The sequence below is a fragment of the Saccopteryx bilineata genome, chromosome 9, assembly GCF_036850765.1.
Source record: "Saccopteryx bilineata isolate mSacBil1 chromosome 9, mSacBil1_pri_phased_curated, whole genome shotgun sequence".
Taxonomy (NCBI): Eukaryota; Metazoa; Chordata; class Mammalia; order Chiroptera; family Emballonuridae; genus Saccopteryx; species Saccopteryx bilineata.
In genome coordinates, this window is record NC_089498.1 from 15,019,536 (window position 1) to 15,033,446 (window position 13,911).

Genomic DNA, 13,911 nt, shown 5'->3' on the forward strand with positions numbered 1-13,911 from the left:
CATCTTCTGGACAGCTATACATCAAAGGTCTAATAGACAGCTGGGGCTCGCTCAGCTTTTATATTAATGAAATGCGACAGATAGTACTGTCTTTAGAATGATGATTTTTTTTTATTATTGATTATAGAAGTTGGGAAATATCTAACCTCATCAGCTTCAGACTGACTCGTTGACGGGATTTTGGTTTAATATTTTCTCACCCTGGTAATGCATGTCACATTTCATCCTCACTTTCTTAGCACTGTCATTGGAAAGTGAATGTATAGATGCGTGAGAGCAATGCTTTCAATCCCTGCATCTGGGAGATAAGGGAAAATAAGTCACAGAGATCCCCTGATTTCCCCAAGGTCACACAAAGGAGAATTTTAAATAAATAAACAGAATAATTAGGCAGTTGAGTCTATGGATCCACCTTGTAAAATCTGTGACAAAAAAATTGGGAGCAATAATTAGTTGGAGAGACATTTTGAGTCTGAGATAGTAAGCTTCAGTCGTGGGGCATTTACCTACTGAAAAAGGTCCAGAAAAGATGGGTTTTAAAGACCTAGAAAGGAAGCATTATCTTCATGACTTTTCTACTGAAAGAAGTAATCTATGTCATCGTAGATCTATGACATAAGGCTGACACAGGTTGATTCTAGATGACCAGTTCATTCAACATACAGGGATTGTATGGAGTTCACCTGAGAAAGTCATGTAAAGGAGACTGAATGGACCCAAGGAAGAATCCACACAGAGGAAGGCTGCAAGGCTTCCTCACAAAGAAAATGCAAGGCTGGTAAATTTCTGCATTTCTCATCCATGCTTCTATATTTAGAGTGGCCCCATTAGCATATCAAGGCCATGAATTTTGTTGTCTTACAAGGGTAGACAGACTGGTGAGACCTACCTGTGGTCCCAAGAGTTGCTGCTTAGTCCTAGTTTACTGAGGACTTCTCTGCATATCCCTTACCTCTAAATAAAGGGATGGGCACTGGAGAATGGGGACACATAGGACTTAGGTGTATGCTGATTTCTTCGTTCCCCCTATTCCTTCCCACCTCTCAAAATGGTAGTATCACTGAACTTCTGTTTTCTGCATCCAGTTACCTGCATCAAAAATAATTCCCCAAGAAAGGGCATCACAAAATACCTGGACACAAATGGTCATGGTCATTAAAATACCCTGGAATCCTGTCACCCTTTCAACAAATTGAGTGTGTGTACATATGTGTATGTGTATTATGTGTGTGTGTGTGTGTGTGTGTGTGTAAGATTGCTCTTTCTGACTGTAGTTCAGAGGATACACAAAAGGTAGCGATAAAGTCCTGCTTCTTCAGTTACCACGGTTGTGGTGCAAAAGAACAATCTGAGACATTAAGGTATTATTACATAAGTGAGTTTCCGGGTTGCAGTCCCCTAGAAACTAATTGAAATCACATGCTTTTCCCTCTTACAGATTAGCTCTGACCGTGCTCCTGAAAACTGAGCGCGGGGAGCAGCCCTCCACCCATTGAGGTGTTCCACAGCTCAGCCGGGACTCCAGAACAATCTCTAACGATGCTACTCCACTTAGGGATAACGTCTTACAAAAAGACCAAGTTCCAGATGACTTGCAGCTCCGCTGCCTCAAATGATGCACAGTAACGAGGAAATTTCCCACTTCCTCTGGGTGGCTGCGGTGTTGGAGTTTCCTATGAGCTTTCATGGACCCCTCTGACTCACCAAGTGATAGCAACACTTCACACTCGCCCTGGAGTTCTCTGGAGCTCCGGGAGCTAACCAGTTCCCCTCTGAGTGTGCTAACAAGACAGAGAAGCACCGCATAGAACAGCTGAAACGTGTAGTCACGGCCGTGGGGTAAAATCCACCCATGTCAGCAACACCTACACTGGCTATTTCCAGCGAAAGTGTGAACGTTTAGTCAATTTCACTAACTTTTAAAATAAAAATATTCATCATACTAAAACATTGGAAGCATATACTTACACACACACACATACACACAGAGAAAAGCAGAATACTGCAGGACACGTAAAAACACCCGGTGGCTTTTGTCAATTTCTTTAGAAAGTTTAGTGTTTTCCTTTAAGAATTTAAAGTCTTCACATGTAATCTCCCATTGAGCCCTGGAATTAAGGAAGGCACTGCTTGACCCTGGACTTACATTTTCACCTTAGAGCTCCATGGTAGGCCTCAGTTTCCCTATCTACAAGACAACATATAGGACTTAGATATGCCTCGGATCGTTCATTCTTAGCTTTAAGAAAATGTATTGTCGCATTCTGCTAAGTAACTTCAGTTCAAAGATAAACTTAGAAACCACCTTCATCAACCCCAAGTTTTTCAGTAGCGTCCAAGAATTTCTGTTGCGAGGTTGTCATCAACTTACACAATGTTCATTTTCCATCACTTCTCAGTACATGTCCCCATTGATGACAGCTCTTCAAAAATAACTCTGCTAGCTCTCATATCTGGGTCCTCCAGGGCGTTGGGAGCCTCTTCGGAGATGGGTCAGAGAGACAGGAGAGCAGATTCCGTCTCAACCGGATAGCACGCTGTGGTCTTGGTAAATTATCATCTTAATCCCGTTTTCCTATTTACATAACAAGGTTGTTTACGCGCTTGCTGATCAAAGCACGGCCATCTGTCCAGCAGCTTTGGCATCCAATAAGAGTTTGTTAGAAATGACAGAAGCCCTAGCTTAACCCCAGACCTTCAAGTCAGAATCTGCCTTCCAGCCAGACTCCCTTGACTTCCAGACACATGAAAGTCAGAAAAGCACCGAGAGTATAGAACTCTCTGGAATAAAACCAGGAAATAACTTACTGCGGTTCCTATGAAATGGTAAACACTCCTTAGACACTAGTATGCCTGTTAACTCAGAAAATGGTAACTAGTTGTAATTCGAAAAATCAAGGGGGGGAGGGAGTTGAATATTTTGGATAACGATAGCAGTGGTTTACAGCTAGCTATTGGTTATACATAGCTGTCAAAAAAACCCAAAAAGCAAAGACTAGTGTCAGTGAATAACTGATTTGAAAGTAAAGTGCCCTCGAATGGAGCTAAAGGGGTTAACATGTGCTGGTATTTTAGAGACAAGAATACTGAAGCCTGATGACAGTATGTGTTCATTAAAGTTGCAAATTATACAACAAAGTCTTCCTATTAATATGATATCTTTCTACCACAAAATTTTGCATTCTGAAATGAAATTCGAAGTACACACTGTTCTTTCTAAATATTCCTTCATGGTTCATTAAATGCAACAGATAAAGCCCAAACTTTTTAGCCCTCACTGGATGAGTCTCCTCTGCTGATAGCCTCCCCTACATTTCCCTACATCCCTCCTGCACCCCCGCTAGGCATCACTGTGGTCCCTGCTTGCACCACTTTCCACAGAATATTTGCATCCCCTTAAAGGCTTTTCTTTTCCACCAATTGCAAAAGCCCTACTTCCCCTTCAAGTAACTTCTTGCGTGTCACGTCCTCTGTGAAGAAATCCATTTTTCTAGAGAAGGCTTAATTCTTCTGTGACTTTAATCGGGCATAATTTATACCCCTCTCTAGATGCTGATTACTCTATGACTATGCTGGAATCCTCTGCTTATCTGTCAGTTTCATCCAGCAAACTGTGCATTCCATAAAGCCTATATTTAAGGTGTCGGTTGGACTGCATTCTGATTAGAGGCTTGACCGGGAAAGAATCTGTGTCCAATTGCCCTTAAGTTGCTGGCAGATCTCATTTCCTTGTGAGCTAGTGAATGGCACCTTGCATCTTCACTCAAGCAAGAGAGTCTCTCTGACTTCTCTGACCCAACCTTTGTCACTTGAACGTATTGTGGTCTACCTGTGAGGCTCTGAATGCATCATGACTCAAGATCCTCATTTGTATGCCACCCAGAACGTGTGTATTTACCCTTCAACACTGACATTCTCCATGCAGGCTGTGCTCCCAGTCAATACTTCTGCTGAAGTACTCCACATCACAATAAATTATAATTATTTGTTTAGACTCTACCTTCCCATGGGAAATGCTAAGTTCTTAGAAAGAAGATAACATGTCTTCTTCAGGTGCTAAGAGATGACATTCTTGTATAGGACTCATTTGATTAGATCTACCCACCCAAGATGATTTCCCCTTGCATTAACTCAACATCAAATGTTTTGGGATCTTAATTACATCTGAAAATTCTCCTTTATGTTGGGTAAGTCACAGGTTCTGCCTGTACTCCAGGGACCAGGATTATACACAACTGTGACTGATCAGAGTCACTTTAGAGTATACATGCTCACCACAGACTGAATGCTTGTGTTCCCCAAAATTCCTACGTTAAAAATTAATCTCCAATCTTAAGATATGTGAGGTGGGCTCTCTGGGAGGTGAGTAGGTCACAAGGGTGGAACCCTCATGAATAAGATTAGTGTCCTTATATAAAAGATATTCCAGAATGCTCCCTTGGTCATGTGAGGACACAATGAGAAGACTGCCATCTATGACCCAGGGAGCAAGCCCTCATCATATCCCCATACTCCAGAACTGTACAAAATTAATTCTCGTTGTCTATAAGCCTCCTAGTCTATGGTTGTATCTTATAGCAGCCTAAAGGGACTAACACAGTGTTATATTAGCTTTTCAATTTGTTAAGTGAGCAAGTAATAATACAATTATATACATTATATAAAGTCAATGAGACAAAGCCAGCGACATGCTGGTATAAAGGCTTAATAAATATTAGCAACCACAACACGTATGTACCTCCATTTATCGTGTATCAGTTATCATTAGTTAAATTTCCTAATGTCCATTATATTATACCTCCAATAAAGTAATTGAACCCAGAAAGAAAAAGTAATCCTGATTATTTGATTTTGCTGCTCAAGCACAGAAACCAAACACACCTACCATGTGCTTCCCTGTCTATTCTGAGGGAAGAAAGAATAGCATCTTAGGTCCCCATAAGGAAGTGACAGCTGGGCTTATGAGGAGATGTGTGGGAATTTTCGAAGAAGGTCCACAGTCACAGGACACTTTGGAGGGGGCTTTTGTGGAGCGATTTTTCACCTGAATAACAGTGACAATCAAATCAAGCGCTCTTGGATACAGCTTCCTGATGGGTCCCTGCCCTGAGGACCAAGATAAGTACATCCAGATTATCACTCCAGAGTCATGTGCTGTTACTCAGAGAGTGTTGTTTCTGAGTAATTGCCACTCTAGGCATATTCTGGGTCTTCGTGAGATGGTACTAGAAGCAAACTCAGCAGGCCAGAAAGGAGACTGATCAGACAGTTTCTACACAGAAGGAAGTCCTATGATGAGGCTGGGTGTACATGGGCTCTAGCGACCAACCTGGGCTCTGTATTTGTTTGATCACCATCAAGCTGTGTTGATGGGCAATTATATCAACTAACAAAACCCAGGCTTCTTCATCTGTCCAATGAAAATAATTATTAAGTTTTAATATTGATTAAAAGCATTGCCTTCTATAAGACATGGTCAATTTTTGGTAGCCATTTTAGCTGTTATTGATGCTGTTGTTGTTATGGGTGTTATTAAGATACTTAATGTAAAGCCTGACTCATAGGTCAAGGTCAATGAGGATTCTCATTTATATATACAAAGATCTTTATATTCAAATCTTAGAGGAAGCAAAGAGGTTGGATAATGTTAGCTGTCCTGGAAGCCACGTTTGATGTTAAAGTCAGACTACATGGGTCCAGAACCCTGTTAACTTTCATGTGACCTAGAACCTTCCACAAGCTACCATGCCTGATGTGGCATTTATAACATGGTTGTAAGTCATAGGGCCACCATGAGCAATGAGGGTGATCTGATAGATTCCTCACTCAATGCCAAGTACATACTAAGTGCTCAGTCAGGGTGAGATATTAGAGATGAATAATAGAAAAAAAGTTTTTTTTTTAAACTTTTTGTTTTTATGTGTGTGACAGAGACAAAGAGAGAGACAGTGAGGGACAGAAAGAGAGAGAGAAGGCATCAATTCTTTGTTGCAGCTCCTTAGTCTCCTTTAGTTGTTCATTGATTGCTTTCTCATATGTGCCTTGACCAGGGGAGACTACAGCATAGTGAGTGACCCCTTGCTCAAGCCAGTGACCTTGTGCTCAAGCCAGCGACCATGAGTTCATATCTATGATCCCACGCTCAAGCCAGCGGCCCCACGCTTAGCTGGCGACCTCAGGGTTTCGAACCTAGGTCCTTTGCCTCCTAGTTTGACATTCTATCCACTGTGCCACTGCTTGGTCAGGCTAGAAAAAGGGTTCAAAATCATCCCTTTCGCTCCATAACCTAAAGTCTTAGGTATGTAACTCCACGTGGTACACTGGTGATGCTCTACCTCATGATTCAAGCTCCCCCATGTCGCCATCCAGAAAATATATTCCCATCCTTTATTAATGAGGTTCACTATGTAGATTGTGGCTCATCTGTCAGTTCCCAGGGCCATAAATCATAACCTCTTCTTACGTATTATAGATCATATTGAATTGATTTGTAGAATCTGCCTTCCCATCAAAAATGCTAAGTTTTGGTCAACATAATTACCTGTCTTCATATGCTGAACAGCTAACACAGAGCCTGACTAGTAGTAGGTGCTTAATTTATAGTATTAAATCAGTGATAGAATAAATGAATGGGTGAACAAAAATAAAGAAATGATTCCTAATATTATTTCACAAAAGTTATCTTTGCCACATAAACATATTTGGTAAATAAGAAATGTAATTTCATTTGCACATAGCAATTCTCCCTTTCCAGTTATTTGAGTGATGGCCCGTAAGAACCTGATTCTGTGCCCTCAAACCCCACTTTTTAGAATCCCACTTTGACAGATAAATTTATTGTAAACATGCTCACAAAAATATCTTCACAGCTCTGTCTCCAATCAACCCAAATAAATTCTACAATAAAAGAAAAATAAAGAATGTAGAAAAGAGAACCAAAGTATTTCCTGCATTTTTCAACTTTACTTGTGTATACATTATTTTTTAAATTTAATTACTTTATTTTTAGTAATTCTAATTTTTGTTACATACTTCTCATTATTTTAAAATAAACAAGTGCCCTACTCTGCTTCCGCCTTCCCCGGAGCTTTCCAAATAGATCCCCTTTTAAGATCTCTATAATGTCACTGCCTAATAGGAAGCTGCAGTCACACCTGAGAGACTGAAAATGTGCAGGCAGCCAGCAGGACCTCAAGAACAGGGGGAAATGTGTGGAAAATCTTGGGGAGGAAACTGGGTAAATGTCTTTGGTTCACTGATGGGAATCCAAACTAGTGGATGGTAATTCAAATGAGTGGACGCTGATGTCGACAGGGAGTTCGGTGGGTCGTAGAGAAGGACAAAGAAAGGGAGGAGTTAACATGTACAAACAAGTCAGAGAGAAATAACCTGGAGAAGTATCATTTTGTAAGCCCCCTGCATGAAGCATCATGCAAGTCTTTCAATGTTGAATACAGACAAATGACGATCCAAGTAGCATCACCCCGCCTACCACTGCCTCAAGATTTATGTCCCACAAGAGATGACTGATTACTACAAGACTCTTAACTAAAACAATCTTGGCCATGTTTTATTATTTTTTTCTGTTAATTTATTTCACTTGCTTTTACTGCCTCCAACTCTTGGACAGATATTCTCTGTGCTTGTGGCTCTGTTCTTCTCTCAGCCATGTTTTCTCAGACTTACAACCTGGACTCCCGGACCGAGCCTTCCAGGAAACCCTGCCTGTCCGGTGCCCTGCCCCTGCCCAATGCCTTTATGTACTTTCTGCTTTCCTAATAACCCTTGGCTGTGTTTTGTTCCGTTTACTTCTTTTTGTCACTCTGTCCAGTCACTAAGAATAATTAAAAGGTGAAAGGATGTTCTCATTTTAACCTTTATAGAAAAACCTGGCCCTGGCCAGTTGGCTCAGTGGTAGAGCGTCGGCCTGGCGTGCAGAAGTCCCGGGTTCGATTCCCGGCCAGGGCACACAGGAGAAGCGCCCATCTGCTTCTCCACCCCTCCCCCTCTCCTTCCTCTCTGTCTCTCTTTTCCCCTCCTGCAGCCGAGGCTCCATTGGAGCAAAGATGGCCCGGGCGCTGGGGATGGCTCCTTGGCCTCTGCCCCAGGCGTTAGAGTGGCTCTTGTCGCAACAGAGTGTCGCCCCCTGGTGGGTGTGCCGGGTGGATCCCGGACGGGCGCATGCGGGAGTCTGTCTGACTGTCTCTCCCCGTTTCCAGTTTCAGAAAAATACAAAAAAAAAAAAATAATAATAAATAAATAAATAAAAAGAAAAACCTATACACTAGTTGTTATCCTCTAGATCTTACACGCAATAGATAAATTCTCAAATACTCAGAGTATCAGCTTGAGCCGCAGGATGCAAAGTTGCAACCAAACACACTTCTATCCAGGGTCCTGCCGCTCTGCAACCTTATAATAGCTGAATATAACAATAACCTCACCAATAAAAAAAATGTCTATTTCCTGGGCAGGGTAGTTAGATCAGAAAGCAATATGGACCTGATAAAGAAAATCAGCATAACTTATGCATTCTGAATGAGAAAAAGCAAAGGAAAAAGAAAGGAAATAAGCATTCCTGATCAATCTGAGAAGTGAAAATACATTCAGTGCAATGAAATCGGTGTTATTCATGCAAGCCTGGAAGATACGTCAGGGGAAAAAAGCATAATCCATTCCAAGTGTTATACTCTCTTATGCTCCTATTAATATAAATCTCACAGGAAAGAAAAAGAGCAATGGTCTTGGATTCAGGCAAAATGAATCCATTTGTCAGACATGATGAGAAGATCAAAACTGCTATTTTTTACAGGATGACCTCAGAGGTGCTACTTAAACTGTCTAGGCTTGGTTTTCACATCTGAAAGTGGGCTATCATATTCTCAAGGTCATAGAGCTATTGTACATTGGGTAATTAATATAAAACACCCATCACACTATCAACCACATACCAAATACTCAGCCAGAGATAATGATAATGATCAGGACGACCCTTAAGCCTTCACTCCCTGGGCTACAGAGTCCTCAGGTGAATATGTTTTGCATAAGCAAAGATTGTAGGGAAAATCCTAAATGGTGATGGATTCATATTAGGGCATGATATGCATCTACATGGAGATGAAATTCATATTGTACAGCTCTCAGAGTCATAACAACTTTCTACTTTTGTTATGAAAGCCAGTGCGCTGAGGACCAGGAAGGATTCCTTCCTATCTGGGCCCATCAGCATTTTCCTACTATGAAAAGGGAGATGCAAGTCCAAAGGACAAACCCAAAGGGAATTATGCCACTCGTTTATTTTCAGATAATATAGGCTTGTTCTTCAAGCTCTAGCATGATGCTCCCTGCCAGTGAGCAGCTGGAGTGATTTTAACCCTACAAAAAAAAAAAAGAATTGTCCTTCCTTCTACATCCAAATCCTACTTGCTCTTCTGGTAGGACAGCTGGCCAACTGAGGAACAGAAATGTTATTTCTTCCCTTCACTTCTTAAAATGATGACCATGATGATGATGGCAATAAGTCAATTCCAATACAACTTCATTTTAAACTCTGTGCTTAGCCAGAGGGCCTTCACATATATATTATATATATATATATTATATATATATATTATATTTATAATACACATATGTATATACAATATATATTTTATAACTGTAATATATAATATAATAAATATAGAGATATTTTTTAAAGTTCATTTTTCAATCACAGTTTACAGTCTATTAGTTTCAGGTGTACAGCACAGTGGTTAGACAATCATGCAGTTTACAAAGTATTGCTCTTGATATGTACAGTACCCAGTTGAAAACATATATACACCCTTATGTTCCTATATAATTTTAAAGTACTGGTAAGATAAAATAAATTTTAAAAATAAACTGTTCTACATTGATAAGATGAAAATTAAGAAAAGAAGCAAAAAAGTTCCAGTATTAACTGCACTCCACAGCTTCCGAGGTTGATGTTGGGGTGAATATTTTCTACAGGGGTTAGTAGGTGGGTGGTAGGTATGAGAGAATGAATGAAAAGCTGCCGTACATTAGATAATTTGGAATCAGAAATTTAAATGTTCAGTGAATACAAACTATTCTAATTACATCATATACTTAATCATCTGCATACTTTCTTGATACAAAACATTTAAGCTTCTTTCCTCAAAAGAAAAAAAAAAAAGCAATGTTTTTTCAGAAACCCACTGAAGCCTAAACTGAAATATTAGGAGGCCACTCAGTCATAAATTCTGCCAGACAAAAAGACAAATAGTCCCACATAGTTTCATTTATTTATTTTTTTATTTTTTTGTATTTTTCTGAAGCTGTAAATGGGGAGAGACAGTCAGACAGACTCCCGCATGCGCCCGACCGGGATCCACCCGGCACGCCCACCAGGGGCGACGCTCTGCCCACCAGGGGGTGATGCACTGCCCCTCTGGGGTGTCACTCTGCCGCGACCAGAGCCACTCTAGCGCCTGGAGCAGAGGCCAAGGAGCCATCCCCAGCACCCGGGCCATCTTTGCTCCAATGGAGCCTTGGCTGCGGGAGGGGAAGAGAGAGACAGAGAGGAAGGAGGGGGGGTGGAGAAGCAAATGGGTGCTTCTCCTATGTGCCCTGGCCGGGAATCGAACCTGGGTCCCCCGCACGCCAGGCCGACGCTCTACCGCTGTGCCAACCGGCTAGGGCCACATAGTTTCATTTAATCAAATAAACCCATCTGAGAAATGTGGGGTCGGGGGACTAAGTCAAGTTGAAGACTACACATGTCAGCAGAGCTAATGTCCTTTCTATTTTGAGAGACTGCTGTGGGGACAGGATTATATTGAAACTTGTAGCTAGGTTAATTAAGAAAAATATTTAATTTAGCATATTCTGTATTACCCAAGTGTGCATTAGAATGATTGATTAATTGATCAACTTTTTTTGAGCACATATAATCAGGTAGAAGGCCTGACTGGGCAGCTCAGTGGAAGGGGTATCGATAAATTAAAAGAGTTAAATGCTAAGCTATGACTTACTGATTAGTTAGTTAAGGCTAATTCATTCTTGTTGTTTATAAGTTTTCCAATACAATGCTCATGAAAAGAAGAACGACTTTTACAACAATAATGAGAAGTATGCAATTGTTGAAATATCTTTGCATGAATTACCATGAGTTACAGTGTGGAGAGACTCAACTGAGAAGAAATCGGAGGTTGAACAGATTTACGGTCCACCAACTAGAAAGTCAATCATAATCCCTTTCACCTAGCCAACAGACACACTCTTCTCCTTCCCTTCTGTTTCGCTATAGAAATTGTGAAGTTCTATATAAAAATTCTAGCAGTAAACAGGGAATGGAAGTTGGGCACTACATTATGAAAGATGCAGTCAGATAGCTTTTGTAGATAGAAAGGGAGAAGCAGGTAATGGAGGAGACATGGCGGTTGTATTTCTTGTATGCTCATTTAGGTAGTAGAGAAGAACCAGGGATAGTTTCAAATAATTAAAAACCCTCTGTTCATTCATGAGTTCTATCGAGCAGAGTTGTCAACGGGCACACACACGGCTACTGCCAACGAAACACCACTATTTAGAAGGTCTAGAGGAAATTCTTGCTGAAGCCAAACAGAGGTTCACCTGGATTGGCCTAGAAATTTACACAAAATACTCTGTATCTGAACATCTAGAAAGGACATGTTAAAGACCCAGATGTTTACAAGTAGAGTATAAGGAGAAATACAACCCTACTTCAAACAGTGAACAAACTATTGTTACACACACACACACACCACGTTCTATTTTTGAAAAGAGATTTAACTTGGAAGGTACTTCAGAATAATAAAATGTTTGAACTTTATTAGAAATTAGGTGATTTCAGAAGAAGACATTTTTCACTTACCACATACTTCAATTGTTTCTTTTCCTCTCACAGAATAGGAATTTGGGATCTTGAAGGATGAGTGTATAGTACTATTTGTTGAAGTGATAAAGATATGAAAATACATACATACCAAGAACAAGAAAGAGTATGAAAAGGGGATGAATCCTGAACACACAAAAAACACAGACTGGTAGCCCTGTTGGTTAGAGCTTTGACCCAATATGCCAATGTTATGAGTTCGATCCCTGTTCAGGGCACTTATAAGAATCAACCAGTGAATGCATAAATAAGTGGAACAACAAAGTAATGTTTCTCTCTCTCTCCTTTCACCTCTTTCAAAAATCAATAAATACAAAAAAACAAATAAAACAAAATGAAGTAATCTGACCATGCGGTGGCGCAGTGGATAGAGCGTTGGACTGGGATGCCGAGGACCCAGGTTCGAGACCCCGAGGTCACCAGCTTAAGCGTGGGCTCATCTGGTTTGAGCAAAAGCTCACCAGCTTTGACCCAAGGTCGCTGGCTCAAGCAAAGGGTTCCTCAGTCTGCTGTAGCCCCCCAGTCAAGGCACATATGAGAAAGCAATCAATGAACAACTAAGGTGTCGCAACAAAAAACTGATGATTGATGCTTCTCATCTCTCTCCGTTCCTGTCTGTCTGTCCCTATCTATCCCTCTCTCTGACTCTCTCTCTGTCTCTGTAAAAAAAAAAAAAAAAAAGAAGTAAAAATCAAACAAACAAAAAACAGGTCATCTTGCCTGGAGTTAGAGCTGTGTGGTTATGGAGGCAAGAACTGACGTTGGCGAGGTAAACGGACAGCAGGAGCCAATTCAGAGACTTAGGGTTCACGTGGTAGAGTTTGGGTCTTTTCTTGCAAGCCATGGAAAACCACTGGAGTTCTGGGCATTGCCTTCTGAGAGTTCTGGTCACAGTGGTTTTATTTAAATATCGCCAGAGTCACCTATCCACAGAACAGAAAGTCAAGGCTATTGTAGTCCAGAGAGGTGATGGGATGAACTCAGCACCATGTAATCAGTCACTGCGTTTACTGCCAAGGCAAAATCCATACCACACAGTGCTACAATATGCATAATCATTCTTGAGGAGGACTATTTTTGCCTACAAAGGCATCCGAAACAGTGTAAAAGTCTGTTTTTTGTATCTAATGCAAATACATTTTCCTATTTTTTTTTCTCAGTCTGTTCCCATCTGTCCTCTAAAAAAAGGATACTTTACAAATACATTGTTTTAAATAAAAAATTGGAACAAGCACCTGGTCGTTTGTATCAGTTATTGGATACTTCGGACGTTTTCCACGAATAAACCTCGGAATGGAATGTTCTCTAAAGTTTTTGCAGTTATACTGTTTATCAGTACTGAGTTCCTCATACATGCTTACCGGGAAAAGAGAAGGATAAAAGATGTGAACTAGGCTGGAGTCTGACCTAGAGAAGCTGTAGCCAAGTGGCACGGAGTTGACATTGATAGACCTGAGATTGAGTTAGGTCCCCGCCACTCATTGAGAACTGGGGTGCTGATAGGTGTTCAGCTCTCTGAACCAAACAGCTCTGCAGAGCCAGACCGCTCCGCTCCAGCCCTGGGGTTTATAAGACGTATATAATAAAACCTGCGCAATGATAGAAGACTGGGTTAGAATCAGACCTTTCCCATAGGAATGATGTAAGCATTACATGGCACATTGTATGTAATGTGATGCCCAGTGCCTGGAACAAGGCAAGTGGTTAATAAGTGTGTATTTCCATTTCTCAGCATTCCTCTGCCACCCTCTAGTCCCTTAAAGTGTAAGCTCATTGTAGGCAGGGCATTCATGTTTAAATGTATGCTCATCACTTAGCATTTTATCATCACACATTGGGATTTCTCAATAACTGCTTCTCAATATAGCAGCTCACTTTGCCTCCGTCATTTCTGTGAAGTCACGCTGGAAAACATTCTTCCTGAGCTTGACTGGATGATTCCACAGGACAGCCACCAGGCACGTGCAACTCGTAGAGGAAACTTTCAATATAACAACCTAACCATTCTACTA